General features: G+C 38.3%; 1 protein-coding gene across 1 annotated transcript in view; it reads left to right on the forward strand.

The window, feature by feature from the left end:
- The first annotated feature begins 2,318 nt into the window (after positions 1-2,318).
- Positions 2,319-25,110, forward strand: part of ABCA3 (ATP binding cassette subfamily A member 3) — a 117,486-nt gene continuing 94,694 nt past the window's right edge. Inside the window, 1 exon segment of the mRNA XM_021006534.2 lies at positions 2,319-2,544. The gene's annotated coding sequence lies outside the window, so the exon portion shown is untranslated.

Below are 25,110 nucleotides of genomic sequence, written 5' to 3' on the forward strand. Positions count from 1 at the left end.
AGGGTAGTTAGTTATTTGCTGGTCATTTGATCCAACCCTCTTATTTCACAGATGAAGAAACTGAGGCCTAGAGAAGTTAAATAGAGGTAGTGTGGAGCACTGAAAAGGACACTGTCTCTGGAGCCAGAAGACCTAGGTTCAAATATTGCCCCTAATGTTTGCTACCTGTATGACCCTGGGCAAATCCCTTCACCTCCCTGACCTTCAGTTTCTTCATCTGTATAGTGAGGAAGTTCAACTAGATGGTCTCTGAGTTTCCTTCCAGCTATGATCCCTGGTCATACCAGTAAGTAGCTGAACTGGGATCCATGTCTTCTGACTCCAAGTAGAGTATTTTTTCCCTACTTTACTACCTCTCTCTCTATTCCTCCCACCATAGTCTTCCAATAAAATTGGTTTTTTTGTCTCTGTTGTTTTGTTTACTTTTTCCACAGGTATTAAGCTCCCAAGTTTCACTCAGGTCAACAAACATTTATTGAGCCCCATTTCTGTGCAAGAAACTAGGGATATAATCATCAAGACAAAGCAGCATCTTCCATTAAGGAGCTGGCATTCTGTTTGGGGGAATACAACATGTGCACAGATAAGAAAATATAAGTTAATTTGAGGAAAGAGATGGCATTAACAAAGAGGTGGGAGCACGCAAGGAGGGAGAGAGGGATCATGAATACTTCCCCAAAAGAGGTAGATCTGATCTCAACTTTGAAGGAAGCTAGGAATTCTAAGAGGTGTAAAGAGACAAAGTAAGTGAGTAAGTGAGAATTTATTAAGCATAGGTACTGGGCTAAAGGCTAGGAATACAAATATGAATAAGCAAGACCTGCAAGAAGATTATATTCTAATGGGAGGAAGACAAAACATATATATGGTTGCCAGGAAGGGGGTAGCAGAAAGATAAGGGGGCAGGTGAGGAGGAGGTAGTGTCTGGAGAGACTCCAGGTAATGGTAAAGAGGGAAGGTATTACAGGCATCTGAGTCAGCCTGCCGAAGACAGCCTGCTGAAAATGGAAAGTGGAATATAAAATTCAGGGGACAGTGAGTAGCCAAGTTTAGCTGGAACATAGAGTGCACCTTTGCCTCAACTTCTTATAATTTTTAAAAATTGTTGAAGCACTTCTTTCTTTGGCTTAATTATCTGAATGGGGTTTTTTTTGTCCTTTTGAGGCTGTCCCATAATTTTGCTTTCTTCTGGTGTATTTATTAGTATTTTTAGAATAATACTGAGAGGATATGGGTTCCCTTGTCAACTTTTATTTCATCATTTTCTAGTACTTTAGTTAATATGTTAAGAATTTAGGGAGAATTTCAACAGGCAGTAGGTTGGCTAGAAAATGTGTAAACTGGGTTGGAGAAGGCCTAGGGAGAAGTAGGAATGGTCTGAATAGGAATGATGGCTCAGAAGAAAGTGATGCAGGCAAGCAGTTTACATCTAAGCTGATCCTCCCCAGCATTCATGAAAGAATTTGTTATTCCAAGATCCATCACATTTTCATTCAAAACCCATTTTCCATTCTTAACTCCCACTGACATTTTCCTCTGCTTCTTTAAGAAACAACCTTTCTAAATCACATTTGTTCCTATGCACTATACCGAAAGCATCCCATTATCTCCAAGGGGGAAAAAAAGGACAAAATATAGGCACAAGGGTGAAAGAGTCACTTATCACAATTATACACATGCAAGTAGAACTGAATTTTAGCTAGTGAACTGAAACTGAATGACAGCTGTTGGAGCCACTGGCAGGAAAGGAAAGTAGGAAGGGCGGCCCGGATGTGGCTGGGGCAAATGCTACAAATAGTGGCTTGGCTTATTGTTTTGTAGATTGTCTAGACTTAAGAAAGTATTAGAAACAATGTTAATAATGCAAAGTAAACTTTAAAATGTGTCCTATGTACATTTTTAGAGCTGTCATTAAACACGTGCAACAGGTTGGAGAGAACTGTGCTCCACTTTCAATTGGAGAAGAAAGTTGGAGGTAACAAGGCCGTGACCAAATGCCAAAGCTGCTGCCCACCTTCCACGGAACAACTGGGAGGCCGGGGGTCCTTTTAAAGTCATGCCGGACACAGGAGTTCGATTCCCGTGTTTCGGTGCCACAGAACAAGACTACAACTCCAGGGACTGGGGATCTCGAGAGGTACCTCACCATAGACTACGGTAGTCGCATCGCGAGCTTGGAAAACCACCGCAAGTCCCTGTCCCACACCGCCTCCGGAGCGCCGGTGACCGAGACCCGGCAACCCCGAAGGAGTCAAGGGCGTCGAGTCTAGCGAGGCGGCGGGACCGGTCACGTGCGCGCGCGCGCACACAGGAGCGCCGGTCACGTGACGCGCCGTGGGGGGCCGGCGCTGGCTGGCTGAGCTGCTGCGGCGGCTCTTGCGGGCGGCTTTCCCGGCCCCCGCTCCCCCGCCCTCGCTATGTCGACTCCGCTGCTGTAAGGAGTCTGGGTCGCTGCCCTGCCGACAGGTGCCGGGAGGCCTGAGCCGAGGGGACGAGGGGCAAGCCTTCTGTGGCCGCAAGCAGAGCGGAGCGCTGAAGGGCCTGGTGAGTGCCGCTGATCACCGCTCCCTGTAGCTACCCCCCACTCCCAGGGGGCCTCCCTAGCTACCTCCCTTCCCTGGTCCCTCCCTTCTTCATCCCTGCATCCATCCTTCCACCCGGCCATCCAGCGTCCTCATCCCCAGCAGCAGCCGCACTCTGGGGCCGGCTCCTCTGGCACCGCCTTCTGCCTCTCGCTTTTTTCTGTCTCCTTCCCCGCTCCCAGCCATGCTCCTATTGCGCCGGAAGAAGTCGTCGCCACCTCCTCCTCCTCCTTCTTCCCCCGCAGATTCCCTGTTTAGGTCCCTCAGCTGCACCCCACCCTCACCCCGCCCCCACCAGCCGCACCCCATGGCTGACTGTCCTCTTAGAATAGCTGCAGTCTTATTACCCCAGTTCTTTACTTCAAGCTAGCTTTGCGCTGGAAAACTTCTCTCTTGAATACGAATTGATGTGAAATGCTGGACTGGGCAGATTAGGCAATTAGCTTCCAAATTAAGGCATTCTAATACCCGCAGTACTAACTAAGGCTAAGATGGCCAGAGGGCCTATGCGAGTTCTGAACACCTTTCGAGTTGGTTCGAGCATTTTTTTTTCTCAGCTCCTTGCACCCTCCCACCCCCACCATGATACAGAAACTGCTCTCTCAAAGGTGAATCACTAGACATTTTTCAAACCTGGATTCTCTTTGGCTCTTAAGCATTTGACATTTTGGACCACCTCCCCTCTTTCTGGATATATAGTCTTCTCTCTCGGCTTTCTTCCTGCTTATCTAATAATTTTTTTCCTCTGTCACCTTCCCTTGCACCTTGTCATTTTCATGACAAGTTAAGGTATCCCAAGATTTTTTTTTTGTGCTTGGCTCTTTACTCCTCCATCTCCTCCCGCCCCCGGCCCCCCTCCCCACACCACTAGGCAATCACATTCATTCATTGCAGCCATTATCCCTATACAGATTATCTCAAATCTATACATCAGACTTAAATCTCTTCAGCTATCCTGCCAACCTCCCAGACTCAACAGATCCTAAAACAAGCTACTTTCTTTTTCTGAAAAATCTGTTTGTTTTTTGTTTTTTTCTGATTTGACTTGTTCCATCTTGTTCAAAACGTTGATGTTAAATTTGATTAAATATGAGAAATAAGGGAGTGGGAAGAAACCATTACAAAATTCTGTTCATTTTACCAGCACAGTGTTGCTTGCATTCTTTCTGTTTCTTCCTTTCTATTTTGAAAGCTTCGCCAAACAAGGCAATCATCTGTCTGGGCTATTGCAGTAGTCTTCTATCAGGTTTCCTAAATTCTCTTACCTCTGGCTCCACTGCATCCTATACACCATAGTTAAACTAAGCTTTATACATAGTCTTGTCAGATTCCTCTGCTCAGAACCAATCAATGGCTTCTTATTGCCTACTGAAAAAAGTACAGATTCCTTACCCTGGTATTTAAAACCATCCACAATAATAATTATATTAGCTCACATTTACTTAATGCTTTACAGTGTACAAGTACCTTAACAGCCTTATCTCATATATCCCTCCTCAATACATTTACCTGCCAACCAAACTAAGCTATTTGCTTGTTATCCATGCACTCTTTATACTTTTCTACCTCTATGCTTTTGCTTAAACTTTTCCATAAGTTTGGAATACCATCCCCTTTATGGTCTCTAATTCTTATCCATGCCTATAGATTCCTGCTCAAATTCTGGTGGTGTGGTACACCCTTTTGCAAATTAGCACTTGGTAAAAGAGTCAGAGGCTCTAGAGTCGAAAAACCTGAGTTCAAATTAATCTGTAACCTTGATATCCTGTGTAACCTTGGGAAAAATCACTTAATCTTCCTAGGCCTCAGTTCTTCAACTATAAAAAAAAAAATTGGACTAGAAAGCCTTTGAAATTACTTTGAGCTCTGGAGCTATAATCTTGAAGGAGTCTTTGATATCCCTTTCCCTTAGCACTTCATTTTTTGACTCTTTTATGTTACATTGTATTATAGTGATTTGTGACATGTGCCCATGTAGACTCTAGGTTCCATCACCTATATCTTATCTAAATCTTGATCTGCTAGTGCCTAGCACAGTGCTTTGCCTAGATTGTTAGTAAATATTTGTGTTGCAATTGGACAGGAGTATTCGTTTTAAAAAATAATTTTATTGATCTTTTGTTTTTATATTACCTATATTTCCCACTGTTTTTCCTTCTCCTAGAGAGCCATGCCTTATTTTTTAAAAAGAATTTTTAAAAGGGAGGAAATGGTTTGGCAAAACTATCACATTGAAAAATTCCAACATCTGTAATATTCCACATCTAGAGTCCCTCATCTCTGTAAATAAGGGAGGGGAATGCTTTCTCATATCTCTTCTTTGCGGCTAACTTGGCTATCATAACTTCATAGCATTCAGTTTCATTTGATTTGTTATTATTATTCTTCCCATTTGTGGTGTTGTAGTCACTGGGCTCCAGAATCAACAGGATTTGGTTCTGTATACTTCATGTAAGTCTTTCTGTACTTCTCTGCTATGTTCATTATATTCATTTCTGACAGCACAGTAATTTTCCATTATATTCACGTACCACAATTTGTTTAGCCATTCCTCAATCAGTGGACATCTACTTTGTTTCCAGTTCTTTTCTACTACAAAATGGGAAGGTATAAATTTTTTTTCATATCTATATGAGACTTTTCTTTTTATCATTAACTTCCTTGGGTCATAGGCCTAGCAGTGGGATCTCTGAGTCAAAAGATATGGATATTTTATTCACTTTTCTTAGCTTGATTCCAAATTGCTTTTCAGAATGGTCAGACTAATTCACAGCTCCACCAACATTGCATTAGTGTGCTGGTCCGTCCACAACACTTCAGCACTATTTCCAGCTTTTGTCATCTTTGGCAATTTGCTGCTAGGCAAAGAGCCTCAGGGCTCTTTTGATTTGCGCTTCTTTTATTAGTTATTTTGAAAATCTTTTTGTATGGTTTTTAATTGTTCACCATTTTTTTGCAGAAATGATTGTTTTATATACTTTGATCCAGCAGTTTATTTAATTCTAGATATTGTTGATGCTGATGTTGTTGATGCAAACTCTCAGTTCCCAAGAGAACATAGTTTCCTTGAGAGTAAGAGCTGTTTAGTTTTTGTCTTTGTGTCCCTAGTGTCATGCACAGTGCCTGACAACATAGTAGGTGCTTAGTAAATGCTGTGGAATTGAATTGAGAGCAGGGACTTCATCCCTACTCCCCACCCCAGAGTAGTGCCATGTGAAAAGACTAAAAGAAATGTTTGAGTAATTAATTGGGTGTTTGCAGTTTGAAAGTCCACACTTGGGGAATGTAAGAAAAATAGCAAGTGGTTAGAATGTGTGCAGCAAGAAGCTTTTATAAAAGTCTTGCTTCTTTAATTTACTTATCTCATAATATTAACAGTGTGGCCTGATCCTATGTCCCAAGTGCCATACCACTATCTTGAGAAGAAAAATTCAGTTTTTGCATATGAGGATAGTTCAGCTTCTAATTTAAAACAGTTATTGGCTTTATATAACATTTAAGGCATGCTGAGACTTTTGGATTTGGTTCCAACTGAGAAATCATTGGTAAGATTTCTGGGTTGGGCTTTCTTTATTGTCTCATAGCTTGTCCCTGAAGTACAATTAGCTCTTCTGGCAAGTTAAGGTCCCTGAAGTCTTAACTCAGAGAGGACTCTTTTTATTTATTACAGTGTTTGAGTGTATACCATGTGCAGGGTACTGTGCTAGAGAAGCTAATAAGACACGTTCTCTATGTTGGAAGGAGAAACTAATTTTGGGAGGAAAATGATGAATTTAATTTTTATATGCTGAGTTCAAAGTGATGGCAGGCCAGTGGAAATGTCTACTAAATAGTTGAGAACATTGGAGTCTTTTGATTAACGAGTGTTAACTGATACCTAACTGCAAATCCTTGAATAATTCAACTGTTACACAATAATACCTTAGCAGTGAATTCTTGAAATTCAGGTTTATGTCTTAGGCTTCATATTTCAGAAGTTCTGTAGACTATGAGGAAGGGAAAAGGAGCTATGTAACTGGAGAGAAGAGCAAAATCCACAGGATTGTCTATAGAAGGTGAATGAAGACTAGACAAGCTAGAGCAAGCAAGGAACACATTTCAGAGAGCCTACATTCAAAGCTAGAAGGGACCTTCTAGTGCATCAAGTCCAAATCCCTCATTTTTACAGAGGAGAAAAAGTGAGTCCAGAAGCTAAGTGACTTGCCAAAGTCTCTGTTGTAGGTGGTATTTGACCCCTGGTCCTCTGATTACAAATCAGTTGTTTTTTCCACTGTACTATGCTGCCTGCGATAAATCTGGGTTTGCTTTATCAAAAACAAATCAATTTAACAAGCATTTTTTACACTCCCTACTCTATGCCAGCCACTGTGCTAGACTAGAGGTACAAAATTTTAAAAATGAGATAGTACTTGATTTCAGAAGCTTACATCCTATTGGGGAGACAATATACACATATATGAGTAGTGACAGAATTAATATACAGAAAACAAGGCAATAAATGACCTTTATAAAAAACCCACATGACGTGGAAAATTAGAGACAGTAATACACTGTTGGTGGAGTTGTAAACTGATCCATCCGTTCTAGAGAGCAATTTGGAACTATGCCCAAATAGCTATAAAATTGTGCGTACCCTTTGACCCAGCAATACCACTAGGTCTATACCCCAGAAAGATCAAAGAAAAAGGAAAAGGACCTATAAGTAAAAAAATATATATATAGCAGCTCTTTTTGTGGTGGCAAAGAATTGGAAATTGAGGGGATGCCCATCAGTTGGAGAATAGCTGAACAAATTGTGGTGGATTGTGATGGAATACTACAGTGACATAAGAAGTGATGAGCAGACAGATTTCAGAAAAGCCTGGAAAGACTTTTGTGAACTGATACAAAGTGAAATGAGCAGAACCTGGAAACATTGTACACAGTAACAGCAATATTGTAAGGATGATCTACTGCAAATGACTTAGCTTTTCTCAGCAATACAATGATCTAAGGCAATTCCAAAGGACTTAAGATGAAAAATGCTGTCAACCTCCAGAGAAGAAACTAATGGAGACTGAATACAAATTGAAGCATACTCTTTTTTTTACTTTCTTTATTATTCTTGGTTGTTGGTTTTGTTTTTTTGTTTTTGTATTTTTGGTCTGTGTTTTCTTTTGAAACGTAGCTAATGTGGAAATATGTTTTGCATGACTGTACGTATATAATCTATATCAAATTGTCTTCTCAAGGAGGGAGAGGAGAGAATATGGAACTCAACATTTAAAAAAAAGAGTGTTAAAAATTTTTGTTTCAATGTAATTGAGAGAAAAGTTAAGTTAAAATTAAATTTTAAAAAAAGCAACCCACATGTTCTTTGCCATAAGGAGCTTTTGTACTCATAGGAGAGTCGATACATGTACACAAGTACTATGTAAGGTACTATGTTGTAATAAGTGTCACATGAATGGTAAAAAACAAAATGCTCTAGGTGTTTTGAGGAGTGCTCCTTACTGAAGAAATAAGAAGGCTCTAAAGTAGCACTTAAATTGGACATATAGAATCTATAGAATAGAATCTATTTAGAGGCAACTGGTGGCACAGTGGTGGGTTTGGAGTCTGCAAAACCTGAATTCAAATTCAGCCTCAGACACTTAGCAGCCCTGTGACCCTGGGCAAATCACTTAACTTCCTTTTGCCTCAGTTTTCTCAACTGTAAAATGGAGATAATAGCACCTCCCTTCTGATTTGTCATGAGGATCAAATGAGTTAATTTTTGCAAAATTGTGCCTGGCACATAGTAGTTGCTATATAAATGCTTTTCTCTTTCCCTTCTTTTTGTATTTCCTACTGTAATAGAATAGAAAGGAAAGGAGTGCTGGGCTTGAAGTTTAAACATGTGTTGAAATCCTTCCTCTGATAATTACTAGCTTTGTGATCCTGGGCAAGTCATTTAATGTCTGTGCCATAATCAGTGCCCCCTAGGACTTATCTACTAAACTGTATATAAGTTGTAATTGTTTTTAAGTCATATAGACTACTCCAACGGAGAAAATTTCCACAGTGAGAGTTTCTTTTGCTTTTCTTTGTATTTCTAGGGCTTAGCATAGGGCCTAGCCAGAGTTTAATAAATGTTGACTACCTTACTGATTCATGCTGGTAAAGTCATTGCTTCATTTGTATCATAGTCATAGAATGTTAAAACTGCCAAGGACTTTAGAGATCATCTAATTCAAACTCTTAAATGACTTAATTTTTTTTATTATAACTAAAATGTCAAGATAAAAATAATCAAATAAACATGCAAAATGAAGAGTAAAATATAAGCATTGACTTCCAGCCAAGATAGCTGTCTGTAGAGAGGCAGGCAGCCCAACTCCCACATACCTACTGCAGCAACAAAAATACAAAAAAATCAAAAATAGCAACAGACCGAATAATGACCAAGAAATCTAATGAGAAATTACAGTAAATGACTTCATCTGAAGTGCACAAAAAGTCAGGCAGAAGCGTATGGGTGATAGGAAAGAAGGCCTGACAAAAAGCTACTGTTATTACAGACAAAGAAAACTGAAGCCTCCTAGAATGACCAGAAATAAGCCAGTGAGATCTGTAGTCTACAGGGCAGTATATTGCGAGGCAACAAGAGCTGAGGGTTCCCACAGGAAAGTCTGGGTTGGTTGGAATCCCACAGCATATCCCCTGGAAGAGGCAGCATTAAGATCAGATGTCCCAGACCCAGGATCTCTGAGGTCCTTAGCATTCCATTCTGAGTAGCTAAAGAGAGCCCTGAAAATCCAGAGAGAGAGAGGGAGACCTGGGACCTAGTAGTACTTCTAGCACAGGGGCACACTGGGGAGATAAGAGGACAGCACAAGAATCGGTAACCTAGGGTGAGACCAAGCAACACCTAATGCCCCACTCCTAAGCACAGCAGCTTGCTGTGGCACAAAGACCCGATTCAGGAGCTAACTCCGTAAGGTAAGTGAACAAAAGACACTGACCACTGTGAAAGAATTATTAATCCAGAGAAATCGAAAAAAAAAATCAACCTAGAGATTAACTCTGTAACAACTATAAGCAGACACTCAAAAGGGGAAAAAATGCATTTTCCACAAAGCCCACATGAATACATGCAAAGAATGAAACATAAAAAGAAGAGTTCTGGAAAAAATAATTGAAAGGTGTTAAAGGGTAAAGAAGAAGAATAAATACTTTGTAACAGAAAGTGATGGACCTCAATCAAGTAATGGACTCCCTGAGAATTAGAAACACAAACCAGTGACTCCTTGAGACAAGAAATATTAGAACAAAATTAAAAAGTTGAAAAATATGTAAGATGTCTGATATATAAAAAAAAACACCTGAGGCTTGGAAAACATGAGAGGGAGGGATAATTTATGAATCATCAGGCTCTTGGAAAGCCATGATTTTTTTTAAAAGCCTGTAAAATATGTTTCAAGAAATATGAGAACAGCCAAAATCTGTTAGTAGCTAGGAAAAAGGTGAAAATGGAAGGAATCCACCTCCTGAAAGAAGCTCTGAAAGGAAAAGTCCCGGAAATGTACTAATCACAATCCAGAGGGAAAAAAATTACTCCAAGAAGCAAGAAGGGATTTTAGGAATGAAGGAAGCATGGCCAAGATTACACAAGACCTGCAGGCTTCCACTGTAAAGAAGAGGAATCTTGGAATGCAACATCCCCAAACCCTAAAAAGTAGGCTTATCACCAAGATTAACTTACTTTGCAAAATTGAGTTGTATAGTAATGAGGTAGAGTGAAGGTGAGAAATGGACCTGTAATAGAAGAATCTAGTGAAAAGACCAAAGCTGAATAGGAACTTTGAAATACAAACACAAAAGTCAAGAGACACTTAGAAAAGTAAATTTGTCTGTGTAATTGGTAAAGGCTGTATAACATTCTAAAAGATGGAATTTTAATGCCTTCAAAGGGTATTGGGGGAATTAAATTTTTTAAAAACAAGATGGATTGATTGTTTTCTGAGGGTTAAAGACAGTGAAAGCGAAGGAGGGTAAAAGGAATATACTATTGTAGAAAGGAGGAAAGGAATAGAATTTACTGCTTGCTACAATTGAGATACATGAGAAAAAGAGTATATAAATATCCAGGAAGGAGTTGAGGAATAATTATTAGATAAATCTCATTCTCGTAGGAACCAGAAAAAAGAGTTGAACATACACCAAAGGGTTTGGTATAGAACTACATCCGACTCAAGAAGGTAACAGGCAGCAAAGGAGGGGATGGCTAAATAGTTGCAAGAAAAATAAACTTCCTGTTTTTGAAGGGGGGAGATTCAAAGGAGAAAAAAAGAAAACCAAAGAACTGGAAACTAAGGGGGTATCCATAACATGGGGGATAGCTAAAGAAATTGTGTAACATGAACATTATTGCACTATGAGAAATTATGAAAGATAAAATTTCTGAGAACCCTAGAAAATAGGAAGTGTGAAGTACATAGTGAAGTGGAAAGAGCTAGAAGAATATACAATGACAACAATGTTATGGAGAAGAATAACTTTGAAAGGCCGGAGATCTCTGATCAAAGCTCAGACCAACCACCTTCTGACAGAGACTCAAGGTGCAAAAAGAGACATAGATCTTTGGACATGGCCACTGCATGGATTTCTTTTGTTTGACTTTATTTGTTAGAAGAGTTGTTTTTTATCCTGTTGTTAATTTGGGAAAGGAAAAGGATTAAAGGGAAAAAGGGAAGAAAGGGGGCTACTGAAGCATATTTTATATTCATAAGAGCACAAACAGGACAGTTTTGAAAGTATGATGTTCAATTTATTTAATACCTTTTTAAAAAGTAAGTCGTATAGTACAGAGATTTACACTTTCATGTACAATTCTCTTTCTGTGTTCTCCTTTGGATATGGAAATGCTCAGTTTTTTGGTGTTGAGTTCAAAGATTCAAAAAAAAATCAAATTTTAAAAAACCCTAAACATTTAACAAAGAAGAACCAAATAAAACAACAATTAATATAATGGGTTTAATCTTTGAGCTTTTTTGAATCTTCCTGAAGTTTCATTACTTTGGGCTTTTTTTCCCCTAATTGTAGCAGTAAGTAATATGTATGTAGTTCTGATTAAACTGGCCTTGCTTCATATATCTTCATATAGATCTTCTATTGTATGTATTCTTTAATATTTATTATTTTATGGCACTCTAATATTCCATGTTATTAATATATCACTTATTTGACAATTTAGGTATTAGACATAAATGTCAGGTCTTTGCTATTTACAAGTAAAGCAGCTATGAATATTTTATACTGTCTTTTTTCTTATGACATTTGATATATACGACAAAGTTATAGCATTGTAATCACTGGATTAAAAGGTACGATCAGCTTTTTGGCTTATTGTAACATGCTTCAAAATGTTTGCAACAGTCCAGGTCCCTCCTATTGCTGATTTCTTTTTTCTATTTTTGGCATTCTAGTAGGTATAAAGTATTTCGAGGTCATCTTAATTTGTATTTCTTTCATTTTTAAAGAACTTGGATAGCTTTTCATTCTTCTGTAGTTGAATGTAAATTCCTTGATGGCATGAACTATTTTTCATTTTGTCTTTATGTTCTCAGATATGCAATGCCTTGTATGTAATACCTGTTCATTGAAATGATCAAACTCTAGTGGCTTCTTTGTATCTCTAGGATCAAATGACTCCAGTCTACCTTTCTAAGTTTATCATAGATTACTTTTCCTCTTGTACCCTACAGTCCAACCAAATTGGACCTGATATTCCTCATATATGACATTCTGTCCTTTGTCATTTCTGTACTTTTGTACAGTCTGTCCCCTGTGGCTGGAATACACTCCTTCCTCACCTATGCCTCTTAGAAATCCCTATTTTCCTTCAAAGCTCAAGTCAGGCTACCACCTCCTATATGAGATCTTCCCTAATCCCCTTCCCTCCAACTGCTAGTGCTTACTTTACTCCAAATTACCTTGTATTTACTTTGTATATTAGAGTTAAGTTGTGTTTTTTTGTTTGTTTTTTGCTTTTTGGCTAGGCAGTCGGGTTAAGTAACTTGCCCAAGGGGTCACACAGCTGGTAAATGTCAAGTGTCTGAAGTTAGACTTGAACTCAGGTCCTCCTGAGTCCAGCGCCGGTGCTCTATCCACTATGCCACTTAGCTGCCCCTTTTTTAAATTTAAACTTAAATCTTTATTTATTTATTTATTTATTTTTGTTGAGGCAGTTGGGGTTAAGTGACTTGTCCAGAGTCACACAGCTAGTAAGTGTTATGTGTCTAAGGTCGGATTTGAACTCAGGTCCTCCTGATTCCAGGGTGCAGTGCTCTATCCACTGCACCACCTAACTGCCCCTAGAGTTGTTAAGTCTTTAAAAGTTGTTTTCCTCTACAGTGTAGTCGTTGTACACATTTTTCTTCTGCTTCTGCACTCTTCATTATACCTCAGTACCTATAACTACTACAAGGATTCTCTGAATTCATCCACTTCTTCATTTCTCATGGTTCATTATAATAATATTCAGTAATTTGTTCAGCCATTACCCATTTGATGGCTATTCTTTTGGTTTCCACTTCTTTGCTTCAACAAAAACTGCTGCCATAGTAATGGAATGTTATTGTACTATAAGAAGTAATGAGTATGATCAATTCAGAAAACCTGGTATTTGTAGGAATCTATACAGATTGAAATGAGTAGACAATTTACACAATGACCACAATAATGTAAAAGAAAACAAATTTAAATGACAGTAACAAATCATGACTTCTGAAGTCTGAATCATGCTTTCCAACTCCTGGAGAGAGGTTAGGAACAGAAGACACATATATTTATAAACACAGCCAAAGTATGTATTTATTTTGTGTGACTCTACCTGTCATTACAAAGGAGGGCTTTTATGGGGGGGGAGGGGATGTTAAATAATTGAGGTGATAAGTGAAACTGAGAAAAGAAAAGAAAGAAAAAGCATCAATCAGTCATTTAAAAAATACACAGAAGAAAAAGTAAAGGGATACAGACATGCAGAGCACTATTGGAATTACCATATTAAATTTGAAATAGAAAAAAAAGCAAGCTGGAGATGTATGTTTTCATATTTCCTTTTTCTGTTCTTTGTATGGGAAATATTCATGTTTGTTGATATTTGTCAATTTCACAGTCAGAAAAAGGAAAAAAATTCAAGATAAGGATTTTTAACACTTGAAAAATGTGTAATTGCTCTAAAGAATGTTTTTTGATTAGTATTTCTTAGCTGGTGAGTGAAACGTTGCGTGTATTGTCAGATATTTTTGTGGTATTGGTTAGTTTTAGTGGTTTTTTCTTTTTTTTTTGGTCTTTTAAAAAGTTCTTTGTTTTAGGGTATGGCTCTTGGAGAGGGGGGAAGAAGGATGATAGAGGGGGAAATTTAGTTTTTGTAAAAGCAAAAAATATCAATTAAATTTATTTCAAAAAATAATATCCTGGGAGAAAAAAAAGTAAACAGCAGAGAACAAAAGAAAACTTAAAAGGAAACACAGAACAGCAGGATAGTTTTGAAAATAATATGCAGTATTTATTACATAGTTTTTCACACACACAAAAAGTAAATCATCTGAAATGGAAATTTTTTATTTAATCTCATGTTGTGCTGTGTACATGGAAATGTTCTTTTTATTTTTTTGTCTTTAAGTTCAAAATGAATTAAAAAAAAATACCTTCGCAACCTCTTGCTCCATTTTGAAGGCTGAATAGCTTTTATAGTAAGCAGTATTGAAGGAAATGGCATAGAGCAAAACTGCATTCCTGCTTGTACCTCTTCCATCATTTATAATATCCACTGTTTCAAGCTGGTTTTGTTGTTGTTGTTGTTCTTACTGCTTCACTGTCTTTTTTAAACATTTGGAGAAAATATGAGTTGGCAGAGAAACTGGTACTCCTACGCAGGCACTTCACATTGAACTCGTTGGGAGCATATCAACCTATCTTTCAATGATCTGCACTTTTCTAATGGTCCTAAGGTGGAGTTTGAGGATGAGACAGAGATGCCAGGAAGGACAGCTGTGGTGCCCCTACAGATGTCCCAGTTATGCTCATCCTTAAGTAAAGGAAGTTGTTCATCTTTTTTTTTAGAGTATCAGTTGTTTGGGGATGCAGTTAGTGCATTATCACAAGATGATGGCCCCAAGACTGAAGGCTCAGTCACTCTTATTTCCATTTCTCCTTGTTTCTCCTTTCCTAAGATTTCCTGATTTCTACTGGAGAGGAAGGTCTTTGACTCCATTTTCCCTTTCCACAAGTGGTCTCCTGAGGTCTGGAGCCTGTATCCCTGGCAAAATCTTTAGGAAGGAAACCTTTTGAAATCACCTTGTAATCCTTCCGTAGTACAAATTATTTTTTGTATTCTGTAGTGCAAAAATGCTTTTCTCTGGTATATAAACTACATATGATTTATCTTATTGGTATTTTTTAGGTATTGGATTAAATAAAGTACGGCACATAGTTTCTTGATGTAAAAAAGGGTATAGTAAGGAGGATATGCTAAAAGTTCTCTTCTAGCTCCACTGGGCACCCAGAGGTAGGTTTAAATTGCCTACTATTCCTCACAGCATCTAGTACAACATTCAGTCCACCAGTATTTGAACACATCCTATACAACAGGCATTGTGCTTAAATTGGGGTTACACTGCTTCGCTCTGAATGAGAAAGACTGTGGGTTGTCCCCTCAAAGGACAAGTTTCTATGTATTGACCAACTGAAATGGATAAAGGCATTTTTGGTCACCATAGATATGCCTACATTGAGCAGTATGGTGGTTGCTTCCCATCTTGATTTGTTCAGCCATTCCTTACAGGTGAGATTGTTCATTTTATTTTATTTTATTTTTAGGCAATTTGGGTTAAGTGACTTGCCCAGGATCACACAGCTAGTTATTGTCAAGTGTTTGGTCTGAGTCGGGATTTTTACTCAGTTCCTCCTGACTCCAAGGGCAGCGCAGTAGATAGAGCGCTCTATCCACTGCGCCGCCTAGCTGACCCCTGGATTGTTCATTTGATTGCTTTACTAAATTCCTTCTGTCAGTTTAGTAGCATTATCAGTTTAGTCCTTTATAAATAGCTTTAGTTGGTTAAGTTAAATCAAAATTTTATTTCCAGTAAAGATCACTGATAGAACAAAATGTTCTTGTCACAGCCCCTGCCAAATTGAGGGCCTAACTCTATTGGTCTTGAGTCTTTCATTGTTCTCTTTGTCATAATAATAGTTTATATTTATATATCATTTTGTGATTTCAAAACTCTTTTTATAATTTAATTAATACAAGTAAATTATATGTGCTACATACTGTTCTCATTGCAGAAGGTTTAAATGATTTGCTCAGTCATACAGCTCCTTAGATCAATTTAACCTTTCCTTTAAAATACAGTGACATAAATTCTATATATAATATAAATATAGTCACTTATGAATTTGAGAAGCCAAAGCACAGAGAAATTATCCTTTTTCAAGATCATTAAGTAAGTAGCTACAAGACTAGAATGTTTAGAACCCTTGCCCTCCCTTTGAAAACACCATTGCATCAATGGCATTGAAGCAATATAGATGTTTGTGAATTGAGCTGGCCAGTCTCATAAACATTACCTGTTATCTGAAGCAAAAGTATTATTTGGGGAAATACTATACCCTGCACCAATAGCTCTTCCAGTACTGGAAGGAGTGAGCAACAAAGGGTATGTACTAATTATTGACAGTTTAACTACTTACTTTAAAAAAGTAAACAGTGAAATTTTTCCTGAAGTGGACTTATTGTAATGATCAACATTTTACCAGTAAGCAAATGGACTTTTCAGTGCAAAATTCTTTCTCCTATTCTTCCTACTGAAATGAGTCCTCTTTTTAGAGAGTTCTTGGAGTGGGCTCTTTTAAGAGAGCAGAGGGTAACTTGGCCTCAGAAGCGGTAGTGAAATGCCTAAGTGTTTGACTAGAGCTGAGTTAATTAGGCGTGGACCTTTGACTTAGGGGACTCTGATTTCAAGAACCATTTTTTGGATTCTGGCCATTATTGTTTTTGAGGACTCTTTGTGCTGAAATGTCAAGTATTTTAAGGAATTCCGACTTCCTTTTCCTTGTGAGTATTTAATTTTGCAATTCTAATACACTTTCTAAGTTTTGTAATTTCTCTAGTCTCCTACTGCATGTTTTCCTTGCCCTGAAAAAACTTAGAATATCTGTACAAATTGTGCTCTCTGTTTACTGGAAGAACGAGGCACATCAATTGACCCAAAAATATTATAATTCTCCTTTGAAATAGAAATTTTCATCCTACTTTCTATTTTCTTTTACTTATTATGGAGTTAAAAAATGTGTTGTCTCCATTTAACCAGCTTGGTCCTTTGAAGTATTCTTAAATCCCAGAGCTTCTAGTGTTAAGGACATTGTTTTCAAACTGTGTTTTATAGTGTTATGGGAAGTGGCAAAGGTGCATTTCTGTGCTAAATTTTACAGCACACCAATCACTTGAGGTATAGTAATTACTCATCATTATTGATTATCGAAAGCAGCACCAGCTGCACAGAAAATATGTTACTTACAACCAAAATTTTGTTTCAGCCTTAAATGAAATCCCAGAAAATAGATAATGTCAGTTTATAGTAGCTGGAGGTTCTTTGATGAAACTGTAGACTTTATGAAAAGACTTCTAGGAGAAAAACCATCACATGGTTGTTTTGTTTATAGCAATGTAAACATAATAGTTGGATATTCAAGTTTCAATTGAAAGAGCTCTGTTTCAGAGGAGTATGAATGTAAATGAGCACATAAATAATAATAATAATAACAATGCTTTTAGTCTTATGCCACCAAGCTTTTTACAGGTTCTTCATCTAGTAAGAGTCTAGTTGTTTTTTTTTTTTTAAATATTGATCAGCTGAGATGAGGTGAAATCCTGTCAGGTTTAATCTTTGGGCTGCTAACTTGAGTAAAAGCTTCAGCACTAACTTGTGTGGATCATTATTCACAATAGGGTCATAATATTGATGAGGCTTCATAAATTATTTCCTTCTCATGGGGACTAGTTTTAGCTCCTTGAGTAGGTACTATCTTTTGCCTTTCTTTGTGTCCCTAGTACTTAGCATAGTTCTTGGCATATAGTATGTGCTTAATCAGCTTTATTGGTAAACTGACATTAGTAGCAGTGCTGAAGACTTTTTCAGCCAGTTTCTTCATTTTTTTTAAACTGTGGTATTCCTGTCAGGCAAGATTTCTATGCAGCATATACTGATTTTCTTCATATGCAGGTTCCTGGTATCTGGAACAGAAGTGCAGGAAGTATTCAAAACTGTTTACAACACTCCTTTCTTCTCTTCTTGGTGCCCTCTCTCTGCCTTCAGATAAGATCTTTGTCATCTTGAAGAAAACTTTTACTAGGGGAAGCTAGGTGGCGCAGTGGATAGAGCTCCAGCCTTGGAGTCAGGAGGACCTTAGTTCAAATGTGACCTCAGACACTTGACACTTATTTGCTGTGTGACCCTGGGCAAGTCACTTAACCTGACTGCCTCAACGGGGTAGCGGACAATGCTGAAGAAAACCTTTACTTGATGGTCTTGTTCCCCTCTGGCTTCTGCCATATTTCTCTCCTTACTTTCACTGTGAAGTTAGAATCAGTGGTCTGCACCCATTTTCCTCTTCAATACTGCCTACTCTCCTTTAGCAACTTCAATCCTGGAACTTCTCCCCAAGAGCTCTCATACACTCCCATGGCTTTGTCTATCATCTCAGTGCAGAAGACTCTCAAATTTAGCCCTCAGGAGCTTCCTTCTGAACTCAGATTTTATATCTCTTCAGGAATTAATCAAAGGATAAGAGATTACTAAATGAAAGATACCAAAAAAAAAAAGATACCAACCACTACAAAAATTATTTGTGATACAGACACTTTGAAATCCATTCCAGAAGGAGAGAGTAATGCTAACAACTGCAGAGATTCAAAGGGGGTGTGGGGAGAAGGATTTTCTGCAAGGATTACATGAATACTTAGAAATGAAGCAAGAAGTAAAAGCTCTGGAGGAAAGAATGGAAGAAGAATAAATACACACAGTTCTCCTTTTATGTAAATTCACATTGCCCAAATTTAACTTTATATAAAGAATTCTGAAAGAAATCCACATTCCAAAAAAAAATCTATGTTAACTTTACTGTACATTACTATGCTCTCTGCTCCTGCTCCTTGGGCTGTGAACTCTCACACACACCCCCCACTCCCCCCAAAAAAAACTTTAAAAAAACAACCTCCAGGTATGTGGAGAGATTGCCCAGATAGGGGGTGTGGCTTGAGACCTCTAACTGGAGAGAAAAAACCTTTGCCCTGCTCCACTCACTCTCCCACATGTCAACCCCATGTATCTATCTTCTGTCTTCCGTATTGCATGTCTGTTCCCTAGTTCCTGAGTTTCACCTGTCCTCTCCTGTCCCTGTCTGGCCCCTACATGTCAGCCCTCTGTGTGTTCTTCTTCTCCATTCTAGGCAGGCCTCCTTGTGGTTGGCCACGGCCATAACTGTTCCTTCTGCTCTTTCTTTCTGTCCTCAGCCCCTACATGTCCTTGAACTGTATGCCTGTTCCCCTCTCTCCACAGACATCCAGCCCCTTCCTGTGTCCTTTCTCTCCCTTTTGCACATATGTGGAAGGGTCCATTTTTGTAAAGCGCAAACTGTCTGTAGGTTAGAAGAGCAAGTGATAAACCTGACCCAAGTAACAGATTCCCAGGAAATTAGGGTATACCAAACAGAAATCAACTCCAGGAGACAGCATGAAATATTAGAACAAAATAAAAACATTGAAAATATTAGATATATAATATAAAAAACCTGAAACTTGGAAAACATGTCAAAGAGAAGTAATTTATAAGTCATCTGAGTCCTTGAAAACTGTGATTTTTTTTAAGTCCTAGAACAATATTTCAAGAAATCATAGATGAAATCCTCCATAGTTGGGGCAAATGGGGAAAAGAATATACAAATATGAAAGGGGTGGGGGGAACCAGCATCTGACCTCACAAGACAAAGGAGCGTTTAACACACACACACACACACACACACACACACACACACACACACACACAGAGTTTGGTGAAGAAATACATCTAACTTAATAGCAAAATAAACCAGTAGAGATAGGAACAGTTAAAAAGATAGATACTAGTGGAGAGACAATAGTACTAGGCAAAACAGACTTCTTAAGCTTCTTCAGGGGGAAGGGTGGAGGAGGGAAGGGAGGATTTAAAGAAGGGGGTAAAAAAGCAAATAACTGAACTCTAAGGGGCTGTCCATCAGTTGGGTAATGAGTGAACAAATGGTGATTTATAATGTGACAGAATGTTACTATACCATAAGAAATTATAAAAGAGATTTTCAGAAAACCCTAGAATGTAGAAAATGATGTGGAGTGAAAGGAGTAGAAGTGGGAGAACACAACATTGTACATAAGAAAAGTTTTGAAAGGCCAGAGAGAGAGCTCTGATCACAAATGATCTGCAGAGATCCTCTGATGAAGCAAATTACCTACCTCCTGACAGAGAGAATGGACTGAAGTTGCAGAAAGAAACATACATTTTTGGACACGGCCCCTGTGGATTTGTTTAATTTCTTCTGTTTTTAATTGCCAGAAGGGAGAACGGTTGCCAATAGTGATTTTTCAAAGTACATTTTAAGAAATGTTCAGATAACTTCAGGACAGTTGCACAATATAAAATAAAACCATATAAATCATTAGTATTTCTCTATGTTACCATCAAAACCTGGCAGGAAGAGATAGAAAGAAAAAGTCTATTTAAAACAACTACAGAATATATAAAATACTTGGGAGTCTACCTACCAGGACATTCACGGGAACTACATGAATACAACTACAAAATGTTCTACACATATAAAGACAGGCTAAAATATTGGCAAAATAGTAATTGCTCATGGGTAGACTAATCCAATATAGTAAAAATAGTAATTTAATTTATTTGTTCAGTAACCCAGGGTTTACATTATAGAACTGAAAAAAATAATACCAGAATTCCTTCTAGAGGAACAAAAGGTCAAGTTTCCCAAGAGAAATAGAGGGGGGAAAAAAGTGGGAAGAAAGGGGACTTAGCAGTACCAGATCTCAAAATCTTCTACAAAGGAATAATCAGTGATTTGATACTAGTTAAAAAATAGTGAAATAGTTTAGGCACACACACAGAGGAAACTAACACACATAATAGCCTAATGTTTGACAAGCACAATGACCCTAGCTATGGGATAAAAACTTACTATTCAACAGAAACTGTTGGGAAAACTGGAAAGCAGTCTGGCAGAAACTAGGCGTAGAGCAACATCTCCCACCCTACCAAGGTGAGCTCCAAATGAATTAAAGGAGCAAGAGAAAAATTACCTTTCACATCTATAAATGTGAAAAGGGAAGAGTTCTTGACTGAGCAAGTGATAGAGAAGATCACTAAACAGATAAACTGAACAGTTTTGATTTATATTGAAAAGGTTTTATACAAACAAAACTAATACAGCTAAAATTAGGAGGGAAGCAGATAATGAGGGGGGGAAACCTTTGCAGAAAGTTTCTCTGATAAAGGTCTCCCAAGATCTTTAAGGAAATGATTCAAATTTATAAGAATAAGAGCCATTTCTCCAATTGATCTGTGGTCAAATGATTTGAATAGGCAATTTTTATTTTTTATTTTTTTATTTTTTGCTTTTTTGGTGAGGCAGTCAGGTTAAGTGACTTGCCCAGGGTCACACAGCTAGAACAGGCAATTTTTAAAGGAAAAAATCCAGGCTGTAGATAGCTGTAATGAAAAAGGTCCCATATCACTAATAATTAGAGAAATATAAATTAAAACAACTGAGGTTCTACCTCACACAGTGGTGAGAGAGGCCGTGGGAATAGGTATAAGAATGCATTGTTGGTGAAGCTGTGAGTCCAGCCATTCTGGAAAGCAATTTGTAAATATGCCCCAGAAGCTACTAAATTGTGCGTACCCCCTGAATTAGTAATGCCACTATTAGGCCTATACTCTAAAGAGTTCAAAGAAAGAGGAATAGGAACCATAAGTACAAAAATATTAATAGCAGCTTTTTTTTTCTGTTGACAAAGGGATGGAAAGTAAGGGGATTCCCATCAGTTGGGGACGACTGACCAAATTATGGTATGTGAATGTAATAGAATATTATTGTGCTGTAAGAAATTATGTATTACTAATAGTGATGGAGGATCAGAAAACACACAAAGAGTTTGGTAAAGAAATACATAAAATTCAATAGGAAAATAAGCAAAGATGAGGATAAGAATGGTTAAGAAGGTAGAGGAAATAGAAAAACCTGGAAAAATTTGTATTAACTAATGCAGAGTGAAAAGAGCAGACAGGTCCAGGAAAACAATTTGTACTATACCAACAACATTGTAAAAATAATAACATTGTAAAGACAAACAACTTTTAAAGACATAAGAACTCTGATAAGTGCAGTAACCAACCACAATTCCAGAGGTCCCATAATGAAACATACCAGGAGTGTAAATTGTGAGACGTATGTGTTTGGGACATGACCAGTGCAAGAATTAGTTTTGCTTGGTTGTACATGTTAGTTAACAAGGGTTTTATTTTGTTTTGTGTTTTTTTTTTCTGATGGTTTGGGGGATAGGTGGGAGGGAGAGAAAATAGATTTTTAGGTGAAAAAATATTTAATTTCTTTAAATTAAAAACAAATGCACAGACAAGCAGCATAGTTTTAGAAGTAACAAATGGAATTATTATATACTTTTTGAAAAAGCAAGCATTGTGGAATAGAGATTCATTGTGTCACATACAATCTTCTTTTGTGTTCTGCTATGTATATGGAAATATATAAAATTAGGAGGGAGACAGGTAACTGGGGGAAAGTTAGAAGTGATAAGGACCTGAACTAGGATTGTGGCTGTGAATGGAGAGAAGTGGTCGTATATGGGAAATCTTTTGAGAACAGAAACAGTATTTGGAATTGATCAAAACAAGTTTGTGAACATAGGTGACTTGGAGGATGGTGGTGCCTTGGACATAACAGGGAAGTTTGGATGGGAGGAGGGTTTGAGGGAAAAGAAAATGAGTTCTGTTTTGAACATGTTGAGTTTGAGATGGCTCTGGAATGGTTTGAAATATCCAAGAGGCAGTTGGAGATTTGACATTAGAGCTTAGGAGAGAAATTAGGATTGGATATACATCTAGGATTCGTCTGCATAGAGGTGGTAACTGAATTCATGATGAGATCATCAACTAAGATAGTACAAAGTTAAAAGACTGACCGAGGACAGAGCCTTGGATGACACCCATGGTTAGTGGGTGTAACCTGGATAAAAACCAGCAAAATAGACTGAGAAACAGTGGTTGGACAGATGAGAGGAGAACCAGAAAAGAAAGCAGTCATGAAAACCTGTAGAGGAGAGATTATCCAGGAAAAAATAGTCATCAGATGCAGCAGAAAAATGAAGGATGAGGATTGAGAAAAAGCTATTAAATTTGGCAGTTAAGAGATCATTGGTAACTTTGGAGAAATACATAAAATTCAGTAGCAATCTCAGTCAAAGAATGATGTTGGAAACCAGATTGCAGAGGGTTTAGAAGCAAGTGAGAGGAGAATTATGGAATGTAGATGCCCAAAGGTAAGAGAGATTTGACATGTGATAGCCTGCAAGGATGGTAGGGTCAAGGAGGCATACTGCTTGCTCATAACTTCTGCTTCCAAACTCTCTCAGCCAACCCTGCTCCGTCAAGATTCATTCCATCTGCCTATGTCACTGGGTCCAATAAGTTAGTTAGACCACTCAGGACTTGAAATCAAGAAACCCTGGATTCAAATCCTGTCTCAGAAACTTCCTAGCTGGGTACCCTTAAGTCACTTACCTTTTCTGAGGGGGATTCTCCTCTACTGTAAAAGAGGGATAAGAATAGCAACAATGTTATTGGGTGGTTGTATGGATCAAATGAGATCACATATGTAAAACACTCTGCAAACCTTGACACTCATATAAATTACTGGCCATTCAGGTCATAAATTCTCACCTTTTCAGATAGTTGCTTACTGATAGTCTTCCTTTCCACCCTCATATATTGGGGACTTCCATAGACACTGGCCCCCTTAAATGCCTTGGCTTCCTAGTTCTCAGCCTCCTCGGCTCCTGTGACCTGTATTTGTTAACTCCACCTCTGCTATCCACAGAACAGTCATATTTAATCAGTGAGTATGTATTAAGTACTTCCTCTGTGTTAGGTACTGTACTAGGCACCAGAGGCACAAACACTAAGGTGAAACAGCCTAGTCTGTTAAGGAATTTACCTTCCATAGAGAGAGACTGGTACATGAGCCAGAATACACAGAATAAATACCTGACAATTTCAAGGGAGAAGGAACTCAAGCAGCTATAGGAATAGGGAGAGGCTTCATGGAGGAGACAGTGCTTAAGCTGGGGTATGAGGGTGACCAAGGATGCTGAGTGGTGAAGACGAAGAAGAGGGACAGCCAGTGAAAAGAGGAGTCGTATCGTGTGTGAGGAATAGGGAGAAAGCCAGCTTGGCTGGACCAGTTGAGAGTGGGAAGGGGAGTAATATATGGTAGGGCTAGATTAATGTAGGCTGTGAAGGGTTTTAAATACCAAGCAGCGGAATTTATATTTTACTCTAGGTTTAAGAGGGAACCAAGAAGAGTTAGAGGGGGAGGGTAATGGTTGGTCAAACCTTTGTTCCAGATCTTGTTATAACCTGTAATGTTCTACTGTTGCCTCATCTACTGTTTCCGATCTGCAAGCCTAGGTTACTTCCACCACCTGCTTTTTCCAACCTACTTAAGTGCTGGTGTATGCAACTATAAGAAGTTATATGTCTGTGCTGATGGATCTACTAGAAATTTGTTATCTAATCTCAATTGGGTTCTCATTGCTACATGGAAATCCTTTGTTGCAAATGGCAGTGGCTATGGACTTGGGTTCAAATCCTACTTGTGTAATTTTGACAAGTTACTCTCTCTGAGGCTGTTTCCTCATCTGTAAGATTAATAATTTGATGAGATGGCTTCTGAGGTCCCTTCTGATTCTAAATCTATGAGTTTCTGACTCCATCATCCTTCTTCCCCCTACCCCTAAATACACACAATGATTTATCCAAAGCTTTCTCATCTCTTCTAAAGGCCCCTAAGCCACCCTCTTCCCTTACTCTTACCAAAGGACCTCACATGCAACCTGAACCTTCACTTGACTCTACTGTCCTCATCAGTGTGGTACCATATCTGTTTTCCTTTTCTCAGCCAAACTGGTAGGAGAAATTCTCTGTGCTTGTTGCCTCTGCTTCACTTCTTCAGTTGACACTTATATGTTAGTCCCTTGTCATCTGGCTTTGAGCTCCATCACTTGACTGACGCTGCTCGCTCCAGCATTGATCTTCACTACTAATTTCATTGCCAGTGTAGTACTGTAGAAAAAGTGCTGAATTTGGAGTCAGAAGACCTAGATTCAAGTCCCCGTCTCTGTTGCTTAAGAACAGTGTCACTTCTCAGTACCTAACTTCCTTGT

Source organism: Phascolarctos cinereus, unplaced genomic scaffold (genome assembly GCF_003287225.1).
Source record: "Phascolarctos cinereus isolate Bilbo 61053 unplaced genomic scaffold, phaCin_HiC Scaffold_4;HRSCAF=312, whole genome shotgun sequence".
Taxonomy (NCBI): domain Eukaryota; kingdom Metazoa; phylum Chordata; class Mammalia; order Diprotodontia; family Phascolarctidae; genus Phascolarctos; species Phascolarctos cinereus.